Source organism: Hippocampus comes, unplaced genomic scaffold (assembly GCF_001891065.2).
Source record: "Hippocampus comes isolate QL1 unplaced genomic scaffold, H_comes_QL1_v1.1 scaffold257, whole genome shotgun sequence".
In the NCBI taxonomy this organism is placed as follows: domain Eukaryota; kingdom Metazoa; phylum Chordata; class Actinopteri; order Syngnathiformes; family Syngnathidae; genus Hippocampus; species Hippocampus comes.
The window spans coordinates 799,211-806,224 of record NW_017804972.1 but is presented as its reverse complement, the minus strand read 5'-3'; the positions used below and the strand labels follow the sequence as shown (position 1 = coordinate 806,224).

At 41.4% G+C, this 7,014-nt stretch overlaps 1 long non-coding RNA gene across 1 annotated transcript in view; it reads right to left on the bottom strand.

Moving 5' to 3' along the window:
* LOC109529168 (uncharacterized) overlaps window positions 1–153 on the bottom strand; it is a 912-nt gene extending 759 nt beyond the window's left edge. Inside the window, exon 1 of the long non-coding RNA XR_002170796.1 lies at window positions 51–153. This is a non-coding gene — a long non-coding RNA (uncharacterized LOC109529168). The remainder of the gene's footprint in view (window positions 1–50) is intronic.
* Between the last annotated feature and the right edge of the window lie 6,861 nt (window positions 154–7,014).

Here is a 7,014-nt window from a genome sequence, read left to right as displayed (position 1 = left end):
CTTACAATTACAGGGCCTTTTAAACTTTTTAAGATCCACACGCGACTTACTTCGGAATCGGGCATCATCCTTCTGACGTCATATCCGGCGCAAAGTTACTTGCCTAAACCTACCTTTGCCTGAATCGGCCTCCTCTGGGTCTGCAGCTGGACCCTTCTCAGGAGTGGAGAGGTGAAACTGGAGCAGCATGTGAGAGTTCTCGACACAATGAATGGAAAATTTACATTCCAAAAACGCACTGACGACACAATTGATAAAGATAGAGTGTTGTGCCTAATTTGTAAGAAGGAGTTTTCTTACCACCGAAGCAGCTCAAATTTAGCCTCCCACATCAATGCAAAGCACCCAGTCGTGAGTGCAGCCACGGCTAACATTAGCACCGAAAGCGTTAGCAATAGAGGGAGCCATAGCAAAGCTCTTCGCCAAACTAAACTCGAGGAGAACTTCCCACGTACGAAGCATGAAGTCAGCATAGCTGCTGTTTCTTCTGTAGCCTATTAGAAGTGGTTGATGTTTATTTCAGCACTTTATTTTGTCATGATGAACAGTGTTATTTCTGAAGTGCTAATTTACAGCACTGTGCTTTAAGGGTCTTTTTTATTTATTATCTGAAGCAAGTTCCGTGTTCAGTACTTGTATTGCTCAGAAAAGTGTTCTTACTGTTTTTGATATGTTAACCTAAGCACTTTTTATGGACCTTGTCTTCTCTTTTATTTTGTTTATTATTTGGAGATTTACAAAAACAAAACGGTGGTATTCCCCTTGGTGGTCGAAACTTAAAGTTGCAGGTAGGATTTGGGATTAGTCTCAAATACAGCAGAAAGTAAATGGCTTGGACTGCATCTGTTGAAGTCTGTTTAAAAACAATAAAATACTTTATAATACCACTTTTTTGTGATGTGAATCTTTTGATCTGCCTCAATGCTCAATAATGTAAGGAATTTAAAGCGAAAATAAGGGTTTTCTCAGCAATTTTTAGATGATATTAAAATATAGATTAATTAGATCAATTAATTACAAATCATAATTAATGAATCTCACTTTTTTTTTTTAATTTCTTGACAGCACTAAACCTAACCTTAGAAAAAAAGTTCCGCTTACAGTTCCTGAAAAGTGTCTCTATAATGCCCCAGACAAAGCTTATTTTCTAAATACTAGAGAAGAGAGTATTTTTCGTGATTATCATCTTCTAGTTTTTATTTTATTATTTTTGTTAGTGTGGAACCTATTGACTCAGCCATGGACTCTTCAGAAGATACTTCAGTCAGGCAACTCACATTAATAGTGAAGTAAATTGAAAAATGCAATCAATGATCAGAGTGAATCACTGGCAGTAATGATATCAGTGCGAGATAATCCAATTATTGCAACACAGAGATTCATTCTTTATTGGTATTTGGGTGCTTTGCCTGTCAGAATAAAGTATGTACCACTTTCCTGCCTGATCAAAGATTCGAGAGACAGCATTTAGAGAAAACGAGAATACATGTGGGCTTTGAGTCACACTAATTAAGGAAAGACTCCAAGAAATACACACTATCTTTTTTGGCTTGTATGGCATTTTGCCTTAGATAGAATATAGATATTTAAATGCATATTAAAAGTGTCGTTTTCCAATATGGTGTTTAGGGTTCTCAATACCTGATAGAGAAGTCTATGAGCAAAATTGTATCATGTTTAAAGTTTCATTTAATTTGGGCACGTCTAAACTTTTGGGTGCATATCCAGCGCCCCCAAATGCATGGTCGCAAAGGCGCCGGCCGTCTGGGCGGAGGGCTTTTGAGGTCCACAATTATCACGTCAATGCAAGGGGGGGGGGGGACAGGGGAGAAGGCTAGACTCGGTCACAAAGGGGGAAATGAACAATTCGGGAACAAAGCGTTGTTGAACAACAAAAGGCGATTTGAGAACACCCGTCGCGCCCAGGCGACATTTGTCGCCTGCAAAGTCTGCAACTTGTTGATTCATTGTAGTCCAGACAGAAAGGCGTCAACGTATCGGTGGTTCAAACCTTAAACCAAGATAACCAATCACTACCGAGGTGCCGGACTGGGGGCGAGGTATGCAAATATTGGGGGCAGTCTTTTTCTTGTATTTTGCAGATGTGACAATAAAGTTCAAACTGGCGGAGAGGGAACTCTGAGTGTGGTTACCGGGGCAACAACCGTCGTTCGACCTCAGAGATCCCTCCCGCCGATTTTCCCTGTGTGCCGAGTCACTTCTTTACCTTTGTTCGAGAAAAACTCTGACAATACCCAATTGCAAAAGTATTTCATTCACAAGTGGTCAAGTGTCATGGGCAAACTGTATGCCAAATAGTGGTTTACATGGTCAAGTAGAACATCCCATATCCCAATCTATGAACTTCTATCCAACCATTTTCTAATACGCTTATCCTCACAAGGAGGGTGGGACGTGCTGGAGCCTATCCCAGCTGTCTTCCAGCAATTGGGGGGGGGGCACCCTGAATGGTCAATCGCACGGCACACATCGACGAAGAAGGAGGAAACCGGAGTACCTGGAGAAACCCTACTCAGGCACGGAGAGTACATGCACACTCCACACAGGAAGGCTCGAGCCAGAACTGTGGACCTCTGCACTGTGAGGTGGATGGGCGAACCAGTTGGCGGACGTGCTAACCACTCGACCGCCGTACCGCTCTCGATGCAGTTCCTTTTGCCAGAATTAGTCGAATGTAGCATGTCATATCAGAAGATGCTTCTAGGGTGAAACTGATGTGATTTTTCATCAGGTTTAGTCACATAAATAGCAAACCAAAACAGAGAATTTTATTGTTGTACAGTTAAACAATTTATCATTTTCTGATCGAGATTGTGATTTCGGACAATGTGCGTGAGAGCCAAACCTACTTTTTCTCATTTTTATTTATGTATTTTCAGCGCTTCTGACAGATCCACTAGATTTTGTGTCAACTAATTGACGTATACATGCCATCTCCCTACCGTCATGCCAGTCAGGAGTGGCATTCTTTTGATGGACAGATCACAGTCACTAAAAAGTATTAACCTGCTCATGTTTTGAAACGTTAATATGTTTTGAAATAGTTTAAGCAGAACCACAAGCAGAGTTTGGAAATTGAATCCCCAAGAAAAATAACACGTTGCTCATTTAAAGTGCCATGAAGAAGTATTTGCCCTTTTCTCAAATTCTTCATTTTTTTTTTTTTTCTTTTTCTTGTGCTTCATCAAACAAATGTGAATATGTTTGCGGAGGAACTCGACTCAACACTTATGTTATGAAGGATTGTGCCACTAGATTTCATGAGTGGACAAGTTTTGGCCACTGGTGTTGCAGTGATTCGAAATTTGATTCACAGTTACATGATATGGCAACGTCGCAAATTATTGCCAATCAAAATGCACTGTAGCTTTCACACAGGTGAAAAATCAGTTCCCGCGTTATAAGTGAGTGAAACACAGCCGCCACCACACGCCACCCAGAACTGTGGACCTCTGCACTGTGAGGTGGATGGGCGAACCAGTTGGCGGACGTGCTAACCACTCGACCGCCGTACCGCTCTCGATGCAGTTCCTTTTGCCAGAATTAGTCGAATGTAGCATGTCATATCAGAAGATGCTTCTAGGGTGAAACTGATGTGATTTTTCATCAGGTTTAGTCACATAAATAGCAAACCAAAACAGAGAATTTTATTGTTGTACAGTTAAACAATTTATCATTTTCTGATCGAGATTGTGATTTCGGACAATGTGCGTGAGAGCCAAACCTACTTTTTCTCATTTTTATTTATGTATTTTCAGCGCTTCTGACAGATCCACTAGATTTTGTGTCAACTAATTGACGTATACATGCCATCTCCCTACCGTCATGCCAGTCAGGAGTGGCATTCTTTTGATGGACAGATCACAGTCACTAAAAAGTATTAACCTGCTCATGTTTTGAAACGTTAATATGTTTTGAAATAGTTTAAGCAGAACCACAAGCAGAGTTTGGAAATTGAATCCCCAAGAAAAATAACACGTTGCTCATTTAAAGTGCCATGAAGAAGTATTTGCCCTTTTCTCAAATTCTTCATTTTTTTTTTTTTTCTTTTTCTTGTGCTTCATCAAACAAATGTGAATATGTTTGCGGAGGAACTCGACTCAACACTTATGTTATGAAGGATTGTGCCACTAGATTTCATGAGTGGACAAGTTTTGGCCACTGGTGTTGCAGTGATTCGAAATTTGATTCACAGTTACATGATATGGCAACGTCGCAAATTATTGCCAATCAAAATGCACTGTAGCTTTCACACAGGTGAAAAATCAGTTCCCGCGTTATAAGTGAGTGAAACACAGCCGCCACCACACGCCACCAAGCGACAGAAATACAGTATAGTTTGTAAACATATTGTGTTTTACCACAATGTTTGACCACGTTTATAAATTATGTGTACCCGTGGATAAAATAGTGAAGCTTGTGTTAAAAATGAATTGAAATGAATGAGAGTGATACCCGCCTTTCAATAAAGTACAGTAAGTAGTCCCACCTACGGACTTCTGTCAAACGGAAATTTCTTCACACAGAATAAAAACCTATGCATTAAAATGTTGACTAGGTCTTACATTAACGATCGATTCATAACAACAAAAGTTGCAGTAATTGGAACCAGGAAGCCATACGGAAACCTGCAATATCCCAAACTCAAGCAAGTCCTGCTCGATACAACCAAATAACTGTCCGCGCCACTATTTACTCTCATTGGATCCAAAACGGCGACATGTAAGTGACTCAATTGGCATGAGTTTTACTGGAATCGCGAACATTTTGTTTTTAAGTTCCATTTATTTACATTTACGTCCTGTAGATCGTGGCATCCAAATGAAGAGTAACGATAATGACCGTGGAAGAGAAAGTGGAATGCTTTCGATTAACTCCTCAGAATACATTGGTTGTGGCTCGGCAGACAGTCGAGTAAACGAATGTTTCCTGGAATGCTTTACTTGTTATCGTGCTTAAAACCTTCCACAAACTGTACTGTTAATTAGAGAGAAGGTGAGTTCCATAGCGCTAACTATGAGCATCGAGGACTTCGAAGGGTTCGGTGGCTGGCTTCAAAAGTTCATTGCGCGACATCAGCTCAGCAACGCTGTCTTAGGTGGTCAAGTTAGAGACAGTGAGTGAGTGGAAGGAAAAGCCACCAGGTCTGTTACTAGTCTCATTTTGCAGCAAATAATTTCGTCACTATTCTTGTTATACTCTATTCTGTTCATATACCTGTACTGTATGCTCCAGTTTTTGTTATAAATAGTTTTTGGACCATATATTTGTATATGTATATTCTCTCCAATGTCCTCTTTCTGTGGCAACCTGTGTCTTGCTTGACTGACATTCCATCTTTTTATGGACTTTAAAAAGTGATAGTGTTATACAACAAAATCTGAATCAGAATAATCTTTATTGGCCAAGTATGTAGAACACACCAGGAATTTGTCTCCGGTAGTACAGGCCACACTAGTATGATCATAAACAAGGACATGACAAATACGTATGGAAGGACATTCCGTAATGTAAGTGTACCGTTGTGCGGCGGTACCGCCCAATGACAGCTGTGAGACAATGTGCAAAGTATCAAGCAGAGCTAAAGTGATCAGTGGTAGAATACAATACAATAACAGTTGTGCAGTTGGTGCAGAAAATCATTGCACCATTTTAATGTGACCAGTAGCAGTATTTGTAGTACAACAAGTGTGCAATTGTGCAGATGTCCTTGAGTGCTTTAAAGTGTCTGGTGCGGTGTAATATAGATCAGTGACAGTGGTTCAAGGACAGAGCTGCAGCTACAATGATGATAGCGGTAATGCTGTTCCACAGAGTTGTGCAAAATTGCAAGGAGCCACAAAACAGGGTGATTTGGGTGACTGTTAAGGGAGTTAATGGCAAGAGGGAAGAAGCTGTTTGAGTGTCTGCTGGATTCGGTAGCGCTTGCCCTGAGGGGAGTAGCTGGAAAAGGTGGTGGGCAGGGTGTGGAGGGTCCAGTAGGATTTTCCATGCCCTTGTCTTGGTTCTTGCGGCGTACAAGTCCTCAAGAGTGGGTAGGGTGGTGATAATTTTTCCACCTTCCTAACTGTCCGTTGCAATCGGATTTTGTCCTGTTTTGTGCCGGCCCCAAACCAAACCGTGATGGAAGAGCACAAGACTGATTCGATGACTTCTGTGTAGAACTGTCTTAGCACCTCCTGTGGCAGGCCATACAATATGTTTATTGTATGAGGAGTCTCAATGTGCGATTGAGCAGGCGTCGGTAACCGATGGCTCGCAAGCCAAATGTGGCTCTTTTTATGATTCCATCTGGCTCGCAGATAAAACAAAATATTCTCGCTTGTTTAATCCATCCATCGACTTTTTACTGCTCATGTCCTGTTCAGGGCTGCAGTTGGCTGCAGGAGCAATTTTCATTGGATGATACTGGCCTACGTTGGCCGTTGCTAGGGAAACAGGTAAAGGCCCCCTTTTGAATCAGCCCGCCACGTCATTAGCTCAAAGGTAGAAAGGGTTCTGTCAGTCGTCATCTGTACCTGTGGGTAAAAAACAAAAAACAAAAAAGGACGTTTCGCTTCTCTCACAGAAGCTTCGTCAGCGGTAGACAACCCTGAAGTCTCCGTGAAGACTCCGGGAAGTTGCTCTGCGCTAAAAAGCTGAGCGTGGCCTATTTGAGGACTGTCTGTGTACCTTATATTGCCGGCCTCTCAGAGAAAATACAAAGAATATTTCTACAACATGATATTCCTGTTTATTTTAAACCGATAAACACATTGACGCCCCTATGGTGAAGAGGCCCATTGATTTCTAAATTCCCTATCGTTGGGTCTTGATTAGGCCTATTGTTTGGGCTAGGGCTGAATAGCTACTTTCAGTTAGCCTGATCAGCATGTCTATGTCCCTTGGTGGTCAACAAGTTATTGTAAATAGGAGACAGGTTAAATCTGATACCTCCTTTTTAACAAAAATCGCTTCCTTTACTCCCCTTTCAAACCATCTCTTTTCTGTTCC